A 24,079-nucleotide genomic window follows, 5' to 3' on the forward strand; every position below is an offset into this window, starting at 1 on the left:
TCACACTAAGTAACTTTGCACCTAACCTTTACCAGGTAAAGGTTAGACATATAGGTGACTTATAAGTTACTTAAGTGCAGTGTAAAATGGCTGTGAAATAACGTGGACGTTATTTCACTCAGGCTGCAGTGGCAGGCCTGTGTAAGAATTGTCAGAGCTCCCTATGGGTGGCAAAAGAAATGCTGCAGCCCATAGGGATCTCCTGGAACCCCAATACCCTGGGTACCTCAGTACCATATACTAGGGAATTATAAGGGTGTTCCAGTAAGCCAATGTAAATTGGTAAAAATGGTCACTAGCCTGTCAGTGACAATTTGGAAAGAAATGAGAGAGCATAACCACTGAGGTTCTGATTAGCAGAGCCTCAGTGAGACAGTTAGTCACTACACAGGTAACACATTCAGGCACACTTATGAGCACTGGGGCCCTGGGTTACCAGGGTCCCAGTGACATATACAACTAAAACAACATATATACAGTGAAAAATGGGGGTAACATGCCAGGCAAGATGGTACTTTCCTACACAACCCCCCCCCCCCCCAAACAAAGGACAATAAGACTAGCCATGACCTGATGAGTCTTCATTGTCTAAGTGGAAATATCTGGAGAGTCCATCTGCATTGGAGTGGCTACTCCCAGGTCTATGTTCCACTGTATAGTCCATTCCCTGTAGGGATATGGACCACCTCAACAATTTAGGATTTTCACCTTTCATTTGTTTTAGCCAAAGTAGAGGTTTGTGGTCTGTCTGAACAATGAAGTGAGTGCCAAACAGGTATGGCCTCAACTTCTTCAGAGCCCAGACCACAGCAAAGGCCTCCCTCTCAATGGCAGACCAACGCTTTTCTCTAGGGGTCAACCTTCTACTAATAAAAGCAACAGGTTGATCCTGGCCCTCAGAATTAAGTTGTGATAGGACTGCCCCTACTCCTAATTCAGATGCATCAGTTTGGACATAGAATTTTTTAGAGTAACAAGGGCTTTTCAGGACAGGTTCAGAGCACATGGCCTGCTTCAGCTCCTCAAAAGCTTTCTGACAGTTTGCTGTCCATAATACCTTTTTAGGCATTTTCTTGGATGTGAGGTCTTTAAGAGGGGCTGCAATGGAGCCATAGTTCTTAATGAACCTCCTGTAATACCCAGTGAGGCCTAGGAAGGCTCTCACCTGAGTCTGAGTGGTAGGGGGAACCCAATCAATAATAGTTTGGATTTTCCCCTGAAGTGGTGCAATCTGTTCCCCACCAACAAGGTGTCCCAGATAAACCACCTTACCCTGCCCTATCTGGCACTTTGAAGCCTTGATAGTGAGGCCTGCCTTTTGCAGGGCCTCCAAAACTTTCCATAGGTGGACCAGGTGATCATCCCAGCTGGAGCTAAAGACAGCTATATCGTCCAGATATGCTGCACTGAAAGCTTCCAGCCCTTGCAGGACTGTGTTCACCAACCTCTGAAAAGTGGCAGGTGCATTTTTCAAACCAAAAGGCATTACAGTAAACTGGTAATGTCCTCCAATGGTAGAAAATGCAGTCTTAGGTTTAGCATCTTCTGACAATTTGATCTGCCAATACCCTGCAGTCAAATCAAAAGTGCTTAGATATTTGGCAGATGCCAGTGTATCTATGAGCTCATCTGCCCTGGGTATAGGGTGAGCATCAGTTTTGGTTTCCAAGTTGAGACCTCTATAGTCTACACAAAACCGCATTTCCTTCTTTCCATCTTTAGAATTGGGTTTTGGTACCAGTACCACAGGAGAAGCCCATGGACTGTCAGAGTGCTCAACCACTCCTAGTTCCAACATTTTCTGAACTTCTTGCTTTATGCAGTCCCTGACATGGTCAGGCTGCCTATAGATCTTACTTTTGACAGGTAAACTGTCTCCAGTATCTATAGTGTGCTCACACCAAGAAGTGGTACCTGGCACAGTAGAGAAGAGTTCAGGGAATTGATCTAGGAGATTTATGCAATTGTCTTTCTGCTCAGCAGTAAGACAATCAGCCAAAACTACACCTTCCACAAGAGCATCTTGATCTGTGGAAGAGAAGAGATCAGGTAGAGGATCACTGTCTTCTTCCTGTCCCTCATCTGTTGCCATGAGCAGGGTGAGATCAGCCCTGTCATAGTAGGGTTTCAGGCGGTTGACATGGAGCACCCTAAGGGGACTCCTGGCAGTGCCTAAGTCAACTAAATAGGTGACTTCTCCCTTCTTTTCAACAATTGTGTTGGGACCACTCCATTTATCTTGGAGTGCTCTTGGGGCCACAGGCTCCAAGACCCACACTTTCTGCCCTGGTTGGTACTGAACCAAAACAGCCTTCTGATCATGCCATTGCTTCTGGAGCTCTTGGCTGGCCTGAAGGTTTTTACTGGCCTTTTTCATGTACTCAGCCATCCTTGATCTGAGGCCAAGTACATAATCCACAATATCCTGCTTAGGAGCTTTTAAAGGTTGTTCCCAACCCTCCTTTACAAGTGTGAGTGGACCCCTAACAGGGTGTCCAAAAAGAAGTTCAAAGGGGCTGAAGCCCACTCCTTTCTGGGGTACCTCCCTGTAGGCAAAAAGGAGGCATGGTAGAAGGATATCCCATCTCCTGCGGAGTTTTTCAGGGAGACCCATAATCATGCCTTTGAGAGTTTTATTAAATCTCTCCACCAGTTCATTTGTTTGTGGATGATAGGGTGTTGTGAACTTGTACGTTACACCACACTCCTTCCACATGGCCTTTAAGTATGCAGACATGAAATTGCTTCCCCTGTCTGATACTACTTCCTTTGGGAAGCCCACCCTGGAAAATATTCCCAGGAGGGCCTTTGCCACTGCAGGTGCTGTAGTGGTCCTTAAAGGAATAGCTTCAGGATATCTTGTGGCATGGTCCACTACCACCAAGATAAACCTATTGCCTGAAGCAGTAGGAGGGTCAAGGGGGCCAACTATGTCAACCCCTACCCTTTCAAAGGGAACCCCAACCACAGGCAGTGGAATAAGGGGTGCCTTTGGGGTGCCACCTGTCTTGCCACTGGCTTGACAGGTTTCACAGGACTTACAAAATTCCTTTGTGTCCTCAGACATCCTAGGCCAATGAAACAGGGGAACAAGCCTGTCCCAAGTTTTCATTTGTCCTAGATGCCCAGCTAAGGGAATGTCATGTGCCAGTGTTAGGAGGAACTTTCTGTACTCCTGAGGAATCACTAATCTCCTGGCAGCTCCAGGTTTAGGATCCCTATGCTCAGTGTACAAGAGGTTGTCCTCGTGAGAGTCACTGACATCCCCATTAGCCTGTTTGACAGCTTGCTGTCTGAGACCCTCTAATGTGGGACAGGTTTGCTGTGCCACACTCAGCTCCTCTCTGGCAGGCCCCCCTTCACCCAAAAGCTCAGCAGTGTCTGCTTCCAGCTCCTCTGGTGTAGGTTCTGCACAGGGAGGGAATTCTTCATCCTCAGAAGTTGAATCCACTGTAGAGGGAGGGATAGTAGGAAGTGGTTTGCTTCTACTAGCCCTAGCTTTAGGGAGCACTTGGTCCATTGTTCCAGGATCCAAGCTTCCCTGTCCTTTTTGCTTTTTGGCCTGAGCCCTTGTCAAAGCAAAAATATGCCCTGGGATGCCCAGCATTGCTGCATGGGCCTCCAACTCCACATCTGACCAAGCTGATGTCTCCAAATCATTCCCTAATAGACAGTCTACAGGTAAATCTGAAGCTACCACAACTTTCTTTGGACCAGTTACCCCCCCCCCAGTTGAGATTTACAACAGCCATGGGGTGGCTTTGTGTTATGTTGTGAGCATCGGTTACTTGGTACTGGTGTCCAAGTATGAGTTGTTCAGGGTGCACCAGTTTCTCAATCACCATTGTGACACTGGCACCTGTGTCCCTGTAGGCCTGGACCTCAACACCATTTATTAGGGTTAGTTGCTTGTACTTCTCCAAGTTATGGGGGCAAGCAACCAAAGTGGCTAAATCAATAGCCCCTTCAGAGACTAAAGTAGCCTCTGTGGTCTCCCTAATCAGACCAACCCCAACTAAGTTACCAAAAGTGAGCCCAGCTACTCCCTTGGATTGGCTATTAGTAGGTTTGCTCCCACCACCACTGCTATTAGTAGGGACACTAGGTGTAGCAGTAGGGGTTGTAGTGGTAGGAGCAGTGGTGCCTTTCTTTGGACAACTGGGATCTGTTGTCAAATGGCCTTTTATTTTACATAAATAGCACCATGGTTTCTTTTCCTTGTTCTGATTAAAGGAGGATTTGGACCCACCACCCCCACCAGAGTGTTTTTGTGGGCCTGATGAAGACTCATTTTTAGATTTGTCCCCACCCTTGTCTGAAGACTTACCATCCTTCTTTTTGTTGCCATCTTTGTCACCCCCTGTATGAACTTTTCTGTTCACTCTTGTTCTGACCCATTTGTCTGCCTTCTTTCCCAATTCTTGGGGAGAGGTCAGATCAGAGTCCACCAAGTACTGGTGCAACAAATCAGACACACAATTATTAAGAATATGCTCTCTCAGGATTAAGTTATACAGGCTGTCATAATCAGTAACTTTACTGCCATGTAACCACCCCTCCAAGGCCTTCACTGAATGGTCAATGAAATCAACCCAGTCTTGTGAAGACTCCTTTTTGGTCTCTCTGAACTTTATCCTGTACTGTTCAGTGGTTAAGCCATAACCATCCAGGAGTGCATTCTTAAGAACTTGGAAATTATTAGCATCATTTTCTTTCACAGTAAGGAGCCTATCCCTACCTTTTCCACTAAATGATAGCCATAGGATAGCAGCCCACTGCCTTTGAGGGACATCCTGTACAACACAGGCTCTCTCAAGTGCAGCAAACCACTTGTTAATGTCATCCCCCTCCTTATAAGGGGGAACTATCTTGTGCAGATTCCTGGAATCATGCTCTTTTGCAGGATGACTATGGGGAATACTGCTGCTGCCACCATGGGTATCTAAACCCAACTTCTGTCTTTCCTTCTCTAATTCAAAAGACTGTCTATCCAAATCCAGCTGTTGCTTTTTAAGCTTCAGTCTGGTTTGTTCCACTCTCAACTTATTGAGTTCCCTCTCTAACATTCTGTCATCAGGGTTGGTGGGAGGGACATTCCTAGAAACAGAGCTATGATGGGAATGAACAGAAGGAGACCTGTCCCTTACAGAAGCCACCCTAACAGCTTGGTTAACAGAAACATTACTACCAGTATGGTGAGAATAAATGCTTTTGCTATGATGTGAGACAACACTATTTATATGGTGTGGCTCATCATCATTACCAACTATGCTAGACTGTCTAGTAATGGGCAGGCTAGGAAGTTTCTTTCCTGAATCTTTTCCTGGGGGAGTCCCTGAATCAGATTGGGAACTATTAGGTACTTTTTCAACAAATGAGACACCTATGGCCTTATCCTGTTCCCTAAGCATGTTAAGTAACAGTTCCAAGGAAGGATTCTTCCCTACACTCAAACCTCTCTCTATACAGAGACTCCTTGCTCTTTTCCAGCTAAGGTTGTCATATGCAAGTTTGGACAGATCAACATTTTGGCCTGTGCCAGACATTTTTTAGAGAGAGTTAAAGTGATAGTAAAAGAAAAAAAAGTTTGTCAGAGCTTTTAGAAAGACAGAGAAAAAAACTTTTTAAACTTTTTAGAACTTTTTAGAAAGTTAGAAGTACTTTTCAGCACTTAGAAAAGAGTGAAAAGAGGAAATGCAAAACTTTTTGGCTATGTGTATATACACTGACCTTGTTTTGTATATTTTTATCTTATGAAAAGTACAATGACAAGAGTGGTAAGTATTCTCAAGCACTTATCCCACCACTGCACAACCAATGTAGGAGGCTGGACTGGCTTGTAGTGAGTACCAAGGGGTACTTGCACCTTGCACCAGGCCCAGTTATCCCTTATTCGTGTATAGGGTGTCTAGCAGCTTAGGCTGATAGATAATGGTAGCTTAGCAGAGCAGCTTAGGCTGAACTAGGAGACGTGTGAAGCTACTACAGTACCACTTAGTGTCATATGCACAATATCATAAGAAAACACAATACACAGTTATACTAAAAATAAAGGTACTTTATTTTTATGACAATATGCCAAAGTATCTTAGAGTGTACCCTCAGTGAGAGGATAGGAAATATACACAAGATATATATACACAATAGCAAAAATATGCAGTATAGTCCTAGAAAACAGTGCAAACAATGTATAGTTACAATAGGATGCAATGAAGACACATAGGGATGGGGGCAACACAAACCATATACTCCAAAAGTGGAATGCGAACCACGAATGGACCCCAAACCTATGTGACCTTGTAGAGGGTCGCTGGGACTATTAGAAAATAGTGAGAGTTAGTAAAATAACCCTCCCCAAGACCCTGAAAAGTGAGTGCAAAGTGCACTAAAGTTCCCCTAAGGACAAAGAAGTCGTGTTAGAGGAATAATGCAGGAAAGACACAAACCAGCAATGCAACAACTGTGGATTTCCAATCTAGGGTACCTGTGGAACAAGGGGACCAAGTCCAAAAGTCACAAGCAAGTCGGAGATGGGCAGATGCCCAGGAAATGCCAGCTGCGGGTGCAGAGAAGCTTCTACTGGACAGAAGAAGCTGAGGTTTCTGCAGGAACAAAAAGGGCTAGAGACTTCCCCTTTGGTGGACGGATCCCACTCGCCGTGGAGAGTCGTGCAGAAGTGTTTTCCCGCCGAAAGAACGCCAACAAGCCTTGCTAGCTGCAAATCGTGCGTTTGGCGTTTTTGGACGCTGCTGGGGCCCAGAAGGGACCAGGAGGTCGCAAATTGGACCTGAAGAGAGAGGGGACGTCGAGCAAGACAAAGAGCCCTCACTGAAGCAGGTAGCACCCAGGGAAGTGCCAGAAACAGGCACTACAAGGATGCGTGAAACGGTGCTCGCCGAAGTTGCACAAAGGAGTCCCACGTCGCCGGAGACCAACTTAGAAAGTCGTGCAATGCAGGTTGGAGTGCCGTGGACCCAGGCTTGGCTGTGCACAAAGGATTTCCGCCGGAAGTGCACAGGGGCCGGAGTAGCTGCAAAGTCGCGGTTCCCAGCAATGCAGCCCAGCGAGGTGAGGCAAGGACTTACCTCCACCAAACTTGGACTGAAGAGTCACTGGACTGTGGGGGTCACTTGGACAGAGTTGCTGGATTCGAGGGACCTCGCTCGTCGTGCTGAGAGGAGACCCAAGGGACCGGCAATGCAGCTTTTTGGTGCCTGCGGTTGCAGGGGGAAGATTCCGTCGACCCACAGGAGATTTCTTCGGAGCTTCTGGTGCAGAGAGGAGGCAGACTACCCCCACAGCATGCACAAGCAGGAAAACAGTCGAGAAGGCGGCAGGATCAGCGTTACAGAGTTGCAGTAGTCGTCTTTGCTACTATGTTGCAGGTTTGCAGGCTTCCAGCGCGGTCAGCAGTCGATTCCTTATCAGAAGGTGAAGAGAGAGATGCAGAGGAACTCGGATGAGCTCTTGCATTCGTTATCTGAAGTTTCCCCAGAGACAGAGACCCTAAATAGCCAGAAAAGAGGGTTTGGCTACCTAGGAGAGAGGATAGGCTACTAACACCTGAAGGAGCCTATCAGCAGGAGTCTCTGACGTCACCTGGTGGCACTGGCCACTCAGAGCAGTCCAGTGTGCCAGCAGCACCTGTTTCCAAGATGGCAGAGGTCTGGAGCACACTGGAGGAGCTCTGGACACCTCCCAGGGGAGGTGCAGGTCAGGGGAGTGGTCACTCCCCTTTCCTTTGTCCAGTTTCGCGCCAGAGCAGGGGCTAAGGGGTCCCTGAACCGGTGTAGACTGGCTTATGCAGAATTGGGCACCTCTGTGCCCAACAAAGCATTTCCAGAGGCTGGGGGAGGCTACTCCTCCCCTGCCTTCACACCATTTTCCAAAGGGAGAGGGTGTCACACCCTCTCTCAGAGGAAGTTCTTTGTTCTGCCATCCTGGGCCAGGCCTGGCTGGACCCCAGGAGGGCAGCTGCCTGTCTGAGGGGTTGGCAGCAGCAGCAGCTGCAGTGAAACCCCAGGAAGGGCAGTTTGGCAGTACCAGGGTCTGTGCTACAGACCACTGGGATCATGGGATTGTGCCAACTATGTCAGGATGGCATAGAGGGGGCAATTCCATGATCATAGACATGTTACATGGCCATATTCAGAGTTACCATTGTGAAGCTACATATAGGTAGTGACCTATATGTAGTGCACGCATGTAATGGTGTCCCCGCACTCACAAAGTTCAGGGAATTGGCTCTGAACAATGTGGGGGCACCTTGGCTAGTGCCAGGGTGCCCTCACACTAAGTAACTTTGCACCTAACCTTTACCAGGTAAAGGTTAGACATATAGGTGACTTATAAGTTACTTAAGTGCAGTGTAAAATGGCTGTGAAATAACGTGGACGTTATTTCACTCAGGCTGCAGTGGCAGGCCTGTGTAAGAATTGTCAGAGCTCCCTATGGGTGGCAAAAGAAATGCTGCAGCCCATAGGGATCTCCTGGAACCCCAATACCCTGGGTACCTCAGTACCATATACTAGGGAATTATAAGGGTGTTCCAGTAAGCCAATGTAAATTGGTAAAAATGGTCACTAGCCTGTCAGTGACAATTTGGAAAGAAATCAGAGAGCATAACCACTGAGGTTCTGATTAGCAGAGCCTCAGTGAGACAGTTAGTCACTACACAGGTAACACATTCAGGCACACTTATGAGCACTGGGGCCCTGGGTTACCAGGGTGCCAGTGACACATACAACTAAAACAACATATATACAGTGAAAAATGGGGGTAACATGCCAGGCAAGATGGTACTTTCCTACACTCTTCAGTCCAAGTTTGGTGGAGGTAAGTCCTTGCCTCACCTCGCTGGGCTGCATTGCTGGGAACCGCGACTTTGCAGCTACTCCAGCCCCTGTGCACTTCCGGCGGAAATCCTTTGTGCACAGCCAAGCCTGGGTCCACGGCACTCTAACCTGCATTGCACGACTTTCTAAGTTGGTCTCCGGGGACGTGGGACTCCTTTGTGTAACTTCGGGTGAGCACCGTTTCACGCATCCTCGTAGTGCCTGTTTCTGGCACTTCTCCGGGTGCTACCTGCTGCTGAGGGGGCTCCTTGTCTTGCTCGACGTCCCCTCTCTCTTCTGGTCCACTTTGCGACCTCCTGGTCCCTCCAGGGCCACAGAAGCGTCCAAAAACGCTAACCGCACAATTTGCAGCTAGCAAGGCTTGTTGGCATTCTTTCGGCAGAAAAACACTTCTGCGCGACTCTCCACGGCGAGAGGGATCCGTCCACCAAAGGGGAAGTCTCTAGCCCTTTTCGTTCCTGCAGAAACCTCAGCTTCTTCTGTCCAGTAGAAGCTTCTTTGCACCCGCAGCTGGCATTTCCTGGGCATTTGCCCATCTCCGACTTGCTTGTGACTTTTGGACTTGGTCCCCTTGTTCCACAGGTACCCTAGATTGGTAATCCACAGTTGTTGCATTGTTGGTTTGTGTCTTTCCTGCATTATTCCTCTAACACGACTTCTTTGTCCTTAGGGGAACTTTAGTGCACTTTGCACTCACTTTTCAGGGTCTTGGGGAGGGTTATTTTTCTAACTCTCACTATTTTCTAATAGTCCCAGCGACCCTCTACAAGGTCACATAGGTTTGGGGTCCATTCGTGGCTCGCATTCCACTTTTGGAGTATATGATTTGTGTTGCCCCTATCCCTATGTTTCCCCATTGCATCCTATTGTAACTATACATTGTTTGCACTGTTTTCTAATACTATTACTGCATATTTTTGCTATTGTGTATATATATCTTGTGTATATTTCCTATCCTCTCACTGAGGGTACACTCTAAGATACTTTGGCATATTGTCATAAAAATAAAGTACCTTTATTTTTAGTATAACTGTGTATTGTGTTTTCTTATGATATTGTGCATATGACACTAAGTGGTACTGTAGTAGCTTCACACGTCTCCTAGTTCAGCCTAAGCTGCTCTGCTAAGCTACCATTATCTATCAGCCTAAGCTGCTAGACACCCTATACACTAATAAGGGATAACTGGGCCTGGTGCAAGGTGCAAGTACCCCTTGGTACTCACTACAAGCCAGTCCAGCCTCCTACATTGGTTGTGCAGCGGTGGGATAAGTGCTTTGAGACTACTTACCACTCTTGTCATTGTACTTTTCATAAGAGAAAAATATACAAAACAAGGTCAGTGTATATACACATAGCCAAAAAGTTTTGCATTTCCTCTTTTCACTCTTTTCTAAGTGCTGAAAAGTACTTCTAAACTTTCAAAAAGTTCTTAAAAGTTTAAAAAGTTTTTTTCTGTCTTTCTAAAAAGTTCTGAAAACTTTTTTCTCTTTTTCTATCACTTTTGATTCTCTCTAAAAATGTCTGGCACAGACCAAAATGTTGATCTGTCCAAACTTGCATATGATCACCTTAGCTGGAAAGGAGCAAGGAGTCTCTGCATAAAGAGAGGTTTGAGTGTAGGGAAGAATCCTTCCTTAGAACTGTTAATTAACATGCTTAGAGAACAGGATAAGGCTAAAAGTGCCCCATCTGTTGAAAAAGTAGCTAATGGTTCTCAATCTGATCCAGGGACTCCCCCAGGAAAAGATTCTGGAAAGAAACTTCCTAGCCTGCCCATTACTAGACAGTCTAGCATAGTTGGTAATGATGATGAGCCACACCATATAAATAGTGTTGTCTCACATCATAGCAAAAGCATTTATTCTCACCATACTGGTAGTAATGTTTCTGTTAACCAAGCTGTTAGGGTGGCTTCTGTAAGGGACAGGTCTCCTTCTGTTCATTCCCATCATAGCTCTGTTTCTAGGAATGTCCCTCCCACCAACCCTGATGACAGAATGTTAGAGAGGGAACTCAATAAGTTGAGGGTGGAACAAACCAGACTGAAGCTTAAAAAGCAACAGCTGGATTTGGATAGACAGTCTTTTGAACTAGAGAAGGAAAGACAGAAGTTGGGTTTAGAAACCCATGGTGGCAGCAGCAGTATTCCCCATAGTCATCCTGCAAAAGAGCATGATTCCAGGAATCTGCACAAGATAGTTCCCCCTTATAAGGAGGGGGATGACATTAACAAGTGGTTTGCTGCACTTGAGAGGGCCTGTGTTGTACAGGATGTCCCTCAAAGGCAGTGGGCTGCTATCCTATGGCTATCATTTAGTGGAAAAGGTAGGGATAGGCTCCTTACTGTGAAAGAAAATGATGCTAATAATTTCCAAATTCTTAAGAATGCACTCCTGGATGGTTATGGCTTAACCACTGAACAATACAGGATAAAGTTCAGAGAGACCAAAAAGGAGTCTTCACAAGACTGGGTTGATTTCATTGACCATTCAGTGAAGGCCTTGGAGGGGTGGTTACATGGCAGTAAAATTACTGATTATGACAGCCTGTATAACTTGATCCTGAGAGAGCATATTCTTAATAATTGTGTGTCTGATTTGTTGCACCAGTACTTTGTGGACTCTGATCTGACCTCTCCCCAAGAATTGGGAAAGAAGGCAGACAAATGGGTCAGAACAAGGGTGAACAGAAAAGTTCATACAGGGGGTGACAAAGATGGCAACAAAAAGAAGGATGGTAAGTCTTCTGACAAGGGTGGGGACAAATCTAAAAATGAGTCTTCATCAGGCCCACAAAAACACTCTGGTGGGGGTGGTGGGCCCAAATCCTCTTTTAATCAGAACAAGGAAAAGAAACCATGGTGCTATTTATGTAAAATAAAAGGCCATTGGACAACAGATCCCAGTTGTCCAAAGAAAAGCACCAATGCTCCTACCACTACAACCCCTACTGCTACCCCTAGTGTCCCTACTAATAGCAGTGGTGGTGGGAGCAAACCTACTAATAGCCAATCCAAGGGAGTAGCTGGGCTCACTATTGGTAACTTAGTTGGGGCTGGCCTTGTTAGGGAGGCCACAGAGGCTGTGTTAGTCTCTGAGGGGGCTATTGATTTAGCCACCTTAGTTGCTTGTCCCCTTAATATGGATAAGTACAAGCAGCTACCCCTAATAAATGGTGTTGAGGTTCAGGCCTACAGGGACACTGGTGCCAGTGTGACTATGGTCATAGAGAAACTGGTCCACCCTGAACAACACCTACTTGGTCACCAGTACCAAGTAACCGATGCTCACAACAACACACTTAGCCACCCCATGGCTGTTGTTAATCTCAACTGGGGGGGGGTTACTGGTCCAAAGAAAGTTGGGGTAGCCACAGATTTACCTGTAGACTGTCTACTAGGAAATGATTTGGAGACATCAGCTTGGTCAGATGTGGAGTTGGAGGCCCATGCAGCAATGCTGGGCATCCCAGGGCATATTTTTGCTTTGACAAGGGCTCAGGCCAAAAAGCAAAAAGGACAGGGAAGCTTGGATCCTGGAACAATGGACCAAGTGCTCCCTAAAGCTAGGGCTAGTAGAAGCAAACCACTTCCTACTATCCCTCCCTCTACAGTGGATTCATCTTCAGAGGAAGAAGAATTCCCTCCCTGTGCAGAACCTACACCAGAGGAGCTGGAAGCAGACACTGCTGAGCTTTTGGGTGAAGGGGGGCCTGCCAGAGAGGAGCTGAGTGTGGCACAGCAAACCTGTCCCACATTAGAGGGTCTCAGACAACAAGCTGTCAAACAGGCTAATGGGGATGTCAGTGACTCTCACAGAGTTTACTGGGAGGACAACCTCTTGTACACTGAGCATAGGGATCCTAAACCTGGAGCTGCCAGGAGATTAGTGATTCCTCAGGAGTACAGAAAGTTCCTCCTAACCCTGGCACATGACATTCCCCTAGCTGGACACCTGGGTCAAATGAAAACTTGGGACAGATTGGTTCCATTGTCTCATTGGCCTAGGATGTCTGAGGACACAAAGGAATTTTGTAAGTCCTGTGAAACCTGTCAAGCCAGTGGCAAGACAGGTGGCACCCCAAAGGCACCCCTTATTCCACTACCTGTGGTTGGGGTTCCCTTTGAAAGGGTAGGGGTTGACATAGTTGGCCCCCTTGACCCTCCTACTGCTTCAGGCAATAGATTTATCTTGGTGGTAGTGGACCATGCCACAAGATATCCTGAAGCAATTCCTTTAAGGACCACTACAGCACCTGCAGTGGCAAAGGCCCTCCTGGGAATATTTTCTAGGGTGGGCTTCCCAAAGGAAGTAGTATCAGACAGGGGAAGCAATTTCATGTCTGCATACTTAAAGGCCATGTGGAAGGAGTGTGGTGTAACTTACAAGTTCACAACACCCTATCATCCACAAACAAATGGACTGGTGGAGAGATTTAATAAAACTCTCAAAGGCATGATTATGGGTCTCCCTGAAAAACTCCGCAGGAGATGGGATATCCTTCTACCATGCCTCCTTTTTGCCTACAGGGAGGTACCCCAGAAAGGAGTGGGCTTCAGCCCCTTTGAACTTCTTTTTGGACACCCTGTTAGGGGTCCACTCACACTTGTAAAGGAGGTTTGGGAACAACCTTTAAAAGCTCCTAAGCAGGATATTGTGGATTATGTACTTGGCCTCAGATCAAGGATGGCTGAGTACATGAAAAAGGCCAGTAAAAACCTTCAGGCCAGCCAAGAGCTCCAGAAGCAATGGCATGATCAGAAGGCTGTTTTGGTTCAGTACCAACCAGGGCAGAAAGTGTAGGTCTTGGAGCCTGTGGCCCCAAGAGCACTCCAAGATAAATGGAGTGGACCCCACACAATTGTTGAAAAGAAGGGAGAAGTCACCTATTTAGTTGACTTAGGCACTGCCAGGAGTCCCCTTAGTGTGCTCCATGTCAACCGCCTGAAACCCTACTATGACAGGGCTGATCTCACCCTGCTCATGGCAACAGATGAGGGACAGGAAGAAGACAGTGATCCTCTACCTGATCTCTTCTCTTCCACAGAACAAGATGCTCTGGTGGAAGGTGTAGTTTTGGCTGATTGTCTTACTGCTGAGCAGAAAGACAATTGCATAAATCTCCTAGATCAATTCTCTGAACTCTTCTCTACTGTGCCAGGTACCACTTCTTGGTGTGAGCACACTATAGATACTGGAGACAGCTTGCCTGTCAAAAGTAAGATATATAGGCAGCCTGACCATGTCAGGGACTGCATAAAGCAAGAGGTCCAGAAAATGTTAGAACTAGGAGTGGTTGAGCACTCTGACAGTCCATGGGCTTCTCCTGTGGTACTGGTACCAAAACCCCATTCCAAAGATGGAAAGAAGGAAATGCGGTTTTGTGTAGACTATAGAGGTCTCAACTTGGTAACCAAAACTGATGCTCACCCTATACCCAGGACAGATGAGCTCATAGATACACTGGCATCTGCCAAGTATCTAAGCACTTTTGATTTGACTGCAGGGTATTGGCAGATCAAATTGTCAGAAGATGCTAAACCTAAGACTGCATTTTCAACCATTGGAGGACATTACCAGTTTACTGTAATGCCTTTTGGTTTGAAAAATGCACCTGCCACTTTTCAGAGGTTGGTGAACACAGTCCTGCAAGGGCTGGAAGCTTTCAGTGCAGCATATTTGGACGATATAGCTGTCTTTAGCTCCAGCTGGGATGATCACCTGGTCCACCTATGGAAAGTTTTGGAGGCCCTGCAAAAGGCAGGCCTCACTATCAAGGCTTCAAAGTGCCAGATAGGGCAGGGTAAGGTGGTTTATCTGGGACACCTTGTTGGTGGGGAACAGATTGCACCACTTCAGGGGAAAATCCAAACTATTATTGATTGGGTTCCCCCTACCACTCAGACTCAGGTGAGAGCCTTCCTAGGCCTCACTGGGTACTACAGGAGGTTCATTAAGAACTATGGCTCCATTGCAGCCCCTCTTAATGACCTCACATCCAAGAAAATGCCTAAAAAGGTATTATGGACAGCAAACTGTCAGAAAGCTTTTGAGGAGCTGAAGCAGGCCATGTGCTCTGCACCTGTCCTGAAAAGCCCTTGTTACTCTAAAAAATTCTATGTCCAAACTGATGCATCTGAATTAGGAGTAGGGGCAGTCCTATCACAACTTAATTCTGAGGGCCAGGATCAACCTGTTGCTTTTATTAGTAGGAGGTTGACCCCTAGAGAAAAGCGTTGGTCTGCCATTGAGAGGGAGGCCTTTGCTGTGGTCTGGGCTCTGAAGAAGTTGAGGCCATACCTGTTTGGCACTCACTTCATTGTTCAGACAGACCACAAACCTCTACTTTGGCTAAAACAAATGAAAGGTGAAAATCCTAAATTGTTGAGGTGGTCCATATCCCTACAGGGAATGGACTATACAGTGGAACATAGACCTGGGAGTAGCCACTCCAATGCAGATGGACTCTCCAGATATTTCCACTTAGACAATGAAGACTCATCAGGTCATGGCTAGTCTTATTGTCCTTCGTTTGGGGGGGGTTTGTGTAGGAAAGTACCATCTTGCCTGGCATGTTACCCCCATTTTTCACTGTATATATGTTGTTTTAGTTGTATGTGTCACTGGGACCCTGGTAACCCAGGGCCCCAGTGCTCATAAGTGTGCCTGAATGTGTTACCTGTGTAGTGACTAACTGTCTCACTGAGGCTCTGCTAATCAGAACCTCAGTGGTTATGCTCTCTCATTTCTTTCCAAATTGTCACTAACAGGCTAGTGACCATTTTTACCAATTTACATTGGCTTACTGGAACACCCTTATAATTCCCTAGTATATGGTACTGAGGTACCCAGGGTATTGGGGTTCCAGGAGATCCCTATGGGCTGCAGCATTTCTTTTGCCACCCATAGGGAGCTCTGACAATTCTTACACAGGCCTGCCACTGCAGCCTGAGTGAAATAACGTCCACGTTATTTCACAGCCATTTTACACTGCACTTAAGTAACTTATAAGTCACCTATATGTCTAACCTTTACCTGGTAAAGGTTAGGTGCAAAGTTACTTAGTGTGAGGGCACCCTGGCACTAGCCAAGGTGCCCCCACATTGTTCAGAGCCAATTCCCTGAACTTTGTGAGTGCGGGGACACCATTACACGCGTGCACTACATATAGGTCACTACCTATATGTAGCTTCACCATGGTAACTCCGAATATGGCCATGTAACATGTCTATGATCATGGAATTGCCCCCTCTATACCATCCTGGCATAGTTGGCACAATCCCATGATCCCAGTGGTCTGTAGCACAGACCCTGGTACTGCCAAACTGCCCTTCCTGGGGTTTCACTGCAGCTGCTGCTGCTGCCAACCCCTCAGACAGGCAGCTGCCCTCCTGGGGTCCAGCCAGGCCTGGCCCAGGATGGCAGAACAAAGAACTTCCTCTGAGAGAGGGTGTGACACCCTCTCCCTTTGGAAAATGGTGTGAAGGCAGGGGAGGAGTAGCCTCCCCCAGCCTCTGGAAATGCTTTGTTGGGCACAGATGTGCCCAATTCTGCATAAGCCAGTCTACACCGGTTCAGGGACCCCTTAGCCCCTGCTCTGGCGCGAAACTGGACAAAGGTACTTTATTTTTATGACAATATGCCAAAGTACCATCTTGCCTGGCATGTTACCCCCATTTTTCACTGCATATATGTTGTTTTAGTTGTATGTGTCACTGGGACCCTGGTAACCCAGGGCCCCAGTGCTCATAAGTGTGCCTGAATGTGTTACCTGTGTAGTGACTAACTGTCTCACTGAGGCTCTGCTAATCAGAACCTCAGTGGTTATGCTCTCTCATTTCTTTCCAAATTGTCACTAACAGGCTAGTGACCATTTTTACCAATTTACATTGGCTTACTGGAACACCCTTATAATTCCCTAGTATATGGTACTGAGGTACCCAGGGTATTGGGGTTCCAGGAGATCCCTATGGGCTGCAGCATTTCTTTTGCCACCCATAGGGAGCTCTGACAATTCTTACACAGGCCTGCCACTGCAGCCTGAGTGAAATAACGTCCACGTTATTTCACAGCCATTTTTCACTGCACTTAAGTAACTTATAAGTCACCTATATGTCTAACCTTTACCTGGTAAAGGTTAGGTGCAAAGTTACTTAGTGTGAGGGCACCCTGGCACTAGCCAAGGTGCCCCCACATTGTTCAGGGCCAATTCCCCGGACTTTGTGAGTGCGGGGACACCATTACACGCGTGCACTACATAGAGGTCACTACCTATATGTAGCTTCACAATGGTAACTCCGAATATGGCCATGTAACATGTCTATGATCATGGAATTACCTCCTCTATGCCATCCTGGCATAGTTGGCACAATCCCATGATCCCAGTGGTCTGTAGCACAGACCCTGGTACTGCCAAACTGCCTTTCCTGGGGTTTCACTGCAGCTGCTGCTGCTGCCAACCCCTCAGACAGGCTTCTGCCCTCCTGGGGTCAAGCCAGGCTTGTCCCAGGATGGCAGAACAAAGGACTTCCTCTGAGAGAGGGTGTTACACCCTCTCCCTTTGGAAAATGGTGTGAAGGCAGGGGTGGAGCAGCCTCCCCCAGCCTCTGGAAATGCTTTCATGGGCACATTTGGTGCCCATTTCTGCATAAGCCACTCTACACCGGTTCAGGGACCCCTTAGCCCTGCTCTGGCGCGAAACTGGACAAAGGAAAGGGGAGTGACCACTCCCCTGACCTGTACCTCCCCTGGGAGGTGCCCAGAGCTCCTCCAGTGTGCTCCAGACCTCTGCCATCTTGGAAACAGAGGTGCTGCTGGCACACTGGACTGCTCTGAGTGGCCAGTGCCATCAGGTGACGTCAGAGACTCCTTCTGATAGGCTCCTTCAGGTGTTGCTAGCCTATCCTCTCTCCTAGGTAGCCAAACCCTCTTTTCTGGCTATTTAGGGTCTCTGTCTCTTGGGATTCCTTAGATAACGAATGCAAGAGCTCATCCGAGTTCCTCTGCATCTCTCTCTTCACCTTCTGCCAAGGAATCGACTGCTGACCGCGCTGGAAGCCTGCAAAACTGCAACAAAGTAGCTAAGATGACTACTGCAACTCTGTAACGCTGATCCTGCCGCCTTCTCTACTGTTTTCCTGGTGGTGCATGCTGTGGGGGTAGTCTGCCTCCTCTCTGCACTAGAAGCTCCGAAGAAATCTCCCGTGGGTCGACGGAATCGTCCCCCTGCAACCGCAGGCACCAAAGAACTGCATCACTGGTCCCCTGGGTCTCCTCTCAGCACGACGAGCGAGGTCCCTTGAATCCAGCAACTCTGTCCAAGTGACTCCCACAGTCCAGTGACTCTTCAGTCCAAGTTTGGTGGAGGTAAGTCCTTGCCTCCCCACGCCAGACTGCATTGCTGGGAACCGCGACTTTTGCAGCTACTCCGGCCTCCGTGCACTTCCGGCGGAAATCCTTTGTGCACAGTCCAGCCTGATTCCACGGCACTCTAACCTGCATTGCACGACCTCCTAAATTGTTCTCCGGTGACGTGGGACTCCTTTGTGCGACTTTGGGTGAGCACCGTTTCACGCATCCTTGTAGTGCCTGTTTCTGGCACTTCTGCGGGTACTGCCTGCTGCTGAGAGGGCTCCTTGTCTTTCTCGACGCCCCCTCTGTCCCCTGATGCAATTGGCGACATCCTGGTCCCTCCTGGGCCAGAGCAGCGTCCAAAAACCTTTACTGCACGATTTGCAGCTAGCAAGGCTTGTTGGCGGTCTTTCGGCGGGAAAACACTTTTGCACGACTCTCCACGGCGTGAGGGATCCATCCTCCAAAGGGGAAGTCTCTAGCCCTTGTCGTTCTTGCAGAAACCTAAGCTTCTACTGTCCAGTAGAAGCTTCTTTGCACCCACAGCTGGCATTTCCTGGGCATCTGCCCATCTCCGACTTGCTAGTGACTTTTGGACTTGGTCCCCTTGTTCCACAGGTACCCTCGACTGGAAATCCATCGTTGTTGGTTTGTGTCTTTCCTGCAGAATTCCCTTATCACGACTTCTATGTCCTTTGGGGAACTTTAGTGCACTTTGCACTCACTTTTCAGGGTCTTGGGGTGGGCTATTTTTCTAACCCTTACTATTTTCTAATAGTCCCAGCGACCCTCTACAAGGTCACATAGGTTTGGGGTCCATTCGTGGTTCGCATTCCACTTTTGGAGTATATGGTTTGTGTTGCCCCTATCCCTATGTGTCCCCATTGCATCCTATTGTAACTACACATTGTTTGCACTGTTTTCTAATACTATTACTGCATATTTTGGTATTGTGTACATGTATCTTGTGTATATTTGCTATCCTCATACTGAGGGTACACTCTGAGATACTTTGGCATATTGTCATAAAAATAAAGTACCTTTATTTTTAGTATACCTGTGTATTGTGTTTTCTTATGATATTGTGCATATGACACTAAGTGGTACTGTAGGAGCTTCACTCGTCTCCTAGTTCAGCCTAAGCTGCTCTGCTAAGCTACCATTATCTATCAGCCTAAGCTGCTAGACACACTATACACTAATAAGGGATAACTGGGCCTGGTGCAAGGTGCAAGTACCCCTTGGTACTCACTACCACGAGTGGTAGACGAGTGAAGCTCCTACAGTACCACAAGTGTCATATGCACTATATCATAAGAAAACACAATACACAGATATACTAAAAATAAAAGTATCTCAGAGTGTACCCCCAGTATGAGGATAGCAAATATACACAAGATATATGTACACAATACCAAAATATGCAGTAATAGTATTAGAAAACAGTGCAAACAATGTATAGTTATAATAGGATGCAATGGGGACACATAGGGATAGGGGCAACACAAACCATATACTCCAAAAGTGGAATGCGAACCACGAATGGACCCCAAACCTATGTGACCTTGTAGAGGGTCGCAGGGACTATTAGAAAATAGTAAGGGTTAGAAAAATAGCCCACCCCAAGACCCTGAAAAGTGAGTGCAAAGTTCACTAAAGTTCCCCAAAGGACATAGAAGTCGTGATAGGGGAATTCTGCAGGAAAGACACAAACCAGCAATGCAACAACAATGGATTTCCAGTCGAGGGTACCTGTGGAACAAGGGGACCAAGTCCAAAAGTCACAAGCAAGTCGGAGATGGGCAGATGCCCAGGAAATGCCAGCTGTGGATGCAAAGAAGCTGCTACTGGACAGTAGAAGCTGAGGATTCTGCAGGAACGACAAGGGCTAGAGACTTCCCCTTTGGAGGATGGATCCCCCACGCCGTGGAGAGTCGTTCAGAAGTGCTTTCCTGAAGAAAGACCGCCAACAAGCCTTGCTAGCTGCAAATCGTGCGGTTAGGGTTTTTGGATGCTGCTGTGGCCTAGGAGGGACCAGGATGTCGGCAATTGTGTCTGGGGACAGAGGGGGTGTCGAGCAAGACAAGGAGCCCTCTCAGAAGCAGGCAGCACCCGCAGAAGTGCCAAAACAGGCACTACAAAGATGCGTGACACGGTGCTCACCCGAAGTCGCACAAAGGAGTCCCACGTCGCCGGAGGACAACTTAGGAAGTCGTGCAATGCAGGTTAGAGTGCTGTGGACCCAGGCTGGACTGTGCACAAAGGATTTCCGTCAGAAGTGCACGGAGGCCGGAGTAGCTGCAAAAGTCGCGGTTCCCAGCAATGCAGTCTGGCGTGGGGAGGCAAGGACTGACCTCCACCAAACTTGGACTGAAGAGTCACTGGACTGTGGGAGTCACTTGGACAGAGTTGCTGGATTCAAGGGACCTCGCTCGTCGTGCTGAGAGGAGACCCAGGGTACCGGTGATGCAGTTCTTTGGTGCCTGCGGTAGCAGGGGGACTATTCAGTCGACCCACGGGAGATTTCTTCGGAGCTTCTAGTGCAGAGAGGAGGCAGACTACCCCCACAGCATGCACCACCAGGAAAACAGTCGAGTAGGCGGCAGGATCAGCGTTACAGAGTTGCAGTAGTCGTCTTTGCTACTTTGTTGCAGTTTTGCAGGCTTCCAGCGCGATCAGCAGTCGATTCCTTGGCAGAAGGTGAAGAGAGAGATGCAGAGGAACTCGGATGAGCTCTTGCATTCGTTATCTAAGGAATCCCCAGAGACAGAGACCCTAAATAGCCAGAAAAGAGGGTTTGGCTACCTAGGAGAGAGGATAGGGTAGCAACACCTGAAGGAGCCTATCAGAAGGAGTCTCTGACGTCACCTGGTGGCACTGGCCACTCAGAGCAGTCCAGTGTGCCAGCAGCACCTCTGTTTCCAAGATGGCAGAGGTCTAGAGCACACTGGAGGAGCTCTGGGCACCTCCCAGGGGAGGTGCAGGTCAGGGGAGTGGTCACTCCCCTTTCCTTTGTCCAGTTTCGAGCCAGAGCAGGGCTAAGGGGTCCCTGAACCGGTGTAGACTGGCTTATGCAGAAATGGGCACCATGTGTGCCCATTAAAGCATTTCCAGAGGCTGGGGGAGGCTACTCCTCCCCTGCCTTCACACCATTTTCCAAAGGGAGAGGGTGTAACACCGTCTCTCAGAGGAAGTCCTTTGTTCTGCCATCCTGGGCGAAGCCTGGCTGGACCCCAGGAGGGCAGAAGCCTGTCTGAGGGGTTGGCAGCAGCAGCAGCTGCAGTGAAACCCCGGGAAAGGCAGTTTGGCAGTAACAGGGTCTGTGCTACAGACCACTGGGATCATGGGATTGTGCCAACTATGCCAGGATGGCATAGAGGGGGCAATTCCATGATCATAAACATGTTACATGGCCATATTCGGATTTACCATTGTGAAGCTACATATAGGTAGTGACCTATATGTAGTGCACGCGTGTAATGGTGTCCCCGCACTCACAAAGTCCGGGGAATTGGCCCTGAACAATGTGGGGGCACCTTGGCTAGTGCCAGGGTGCCCTCACACTAAGTAACTTTGCACCTAACCTTTACCAGGTAAAGGTTAGACATATAGGTGACTTATAAGTTACTTAAGTGCAGTGTAAAATGGCTGTGAAATAACGTGGACGTTATTTCACTCAGGCTGCAGTGGCAGGCCTGTGTAAGAATTGTCAGAGCTCCCTATGGGTGGCAAAAGAAATGCTGCAGCCCATAGGGATCTCCTGGAACCCCAATACCCTGGGTACCTCAGTACCATATACTAGGGAATTATAAGGGTGTTCCAGTAAGCCAATGTAAATTGGTAAAATTGGTCACTAGCCTGTTAGTGACAATTTGAAAGAAATGAGAGAGCATAACCACTGAGGTTCTGGTTAGCAGAGCCTCAGTGAGACAGTTAGTCATAACACAGGTAACACCTTCAGGCACACTTATGAGCACTGGGGCCCTGGCTGGCAGGGTCCCAGTGACACATACAACTAAAACAACATATATACAGTGAAAAATGGGGGTAACATGCCAGGCAAGATGGTACTTTCCTACACCCCGATGCCACTGCACAAGTGCCGGTGCCGTCTCCGCCTTCCAGCCCGTTGCAATGTCTCTCTTCACCACTGTAGGAGGCTGGCCTGGCTTGTAGTGGGTACTAGAGGTACTTACACCTTGTGCCAGGATCAGTTATCCTTTATTAGTGTAGAAGAGGTGTTTCTAGCAGCTTAGACTGATAGAAGGTAGCTATGGCAAAGCAGCGTAGGCTGAACTAGGAGACATGCAAATCTCCTACTATACCACTGGTGTCATATGCACAATATCATAAGAAAACACAATACACAGAGGGGGTCATTCTAACTCTGGCGGGCGGCTGAGGCCGCATGCCAGAATTCCCCCCTCCAGAATACCGCACCGCGGTCAGTAGACCGCTGTGGTTATTCTGTGTTTCCCGCTGGGCTGGCGGGCGACCGCCAGAAGGCCGCCCACCAGCCCAGCGGGAAACCCCCTTCCCACGAGGAAGCCGGCTCTGAATGGAGCCGGCGGAGTGGGAAGGTGCGACGGGTGCAGTTGCACCCGTCGCGAATTCCAGTGTCTGCTGAGCAGACACTGGAATTCAAAGTGGGGCCCTCTTACGGGGGCCCATGTAGTGCCCCAGGGGCCCCACGACACCCCATACCGCCATCCTGTTCCTGGCGGGCGAACCGCCAGGAACAGGATGGCGGTATGGGGTGTCTGAATCCCAATGGCGGCGCAGCAAGCTGCGCCGCCATGGAGGATTCATGTGGGCAGCGGAAAACCGGCGGGAGACAGCCGGTTTTCCTCTTCTGACCGCGGCCAAACCACCGCGGTCAGAATGCCCTGCGGGGCACCGCCAGCTTGTTGGCGGTGCTCCCGCCGACCCTGGCCCGCCGGGGTCAGAATGACCCCCAGAGTTACTAAAAATAAAGGTACTTTATTTTTATGACAATATGCCAAAGTATCTCAGTGAGTACCCTCAGTATGAGGATAAGTTATATACACAAGATATATGTACACAAACCAAAATTAGGTAAGTAATAGCAACAAAAGTAATGCAAGCAGTGTAGAATTACAGTAGATTGTAATAGGAGCACATAGGTATAGGGGCAGCACAAACCATATAATCCAAAAGTGGAATGCGAACCACGAATGGACCCCAGACCGATGTGAGCTTGTAGAGGGTCGCTGGGACTGTTAGAAAACAGTGAGGGTTAGAAAAATAGCCCAACCCCAAGACCCTGAAAAGTAGGTGTAAAGTGCACCTACTAACCCCAGAGATCACAGAAGTCGTGATAGGTGGATTCTGCAGAAAGAACAAACACCAACAATGCAACAACAGTGGATTTCCGGACCTGAGTACCTGTAAGACAAGGGGGCCAAGTACAATAGTTGCGACATTGTCGAGAGTGGGCAGGAGCCCAGGAATTGCCAGCTGAGGGTGCAAGGAAGCTGCCACTGGATGGATGAAGCTTGGAGTTCTGCAAGAAAGAAGAGAGCTAGGGACTTCTCCTTTGGAAGACGGATGTCCCACATCGCGATGAAGCTTGCAGAGGTGCTCCCACACAGAAAGACCGCAAACAAGCCTTGCTAGCTGCAAGGGTCGCAGCAGAGGTTTTTGGGTGCTGCTGTGGCCCAGGAGGGACCAGGATGTTGCCACTTGGAGGAGGAGATGGAGGGGCGCCCAGTAACTCAAGGAGCCCTCACAGAAGCAGGCAGCACCTGCAGAAGTACCTGAACAGACACTTGGAAGAAGAGTGAACCGGACTCCACGCGAAGTCACAAAAGGGAGTCCCACGACGCCAGAGGACAACTCAGAGGGTTGTGC

Source organism: Pleurodeles waltl, chromosome 4_2 (assembly GCF_031143425.1).
Source record: "Pleurodeles waltl isolate 20211129_DDA chromosome 4_2, aPleWal1.hap1.20221129, whole genome shotgun sequence".
Taxonomy (NCBI): domain Eukaryota; kingdom Metazoa; phylum Chordata; class Amphibia; order Caudata; family Salamandridae; genus Pleurodeles; species Pleurodeles waltl.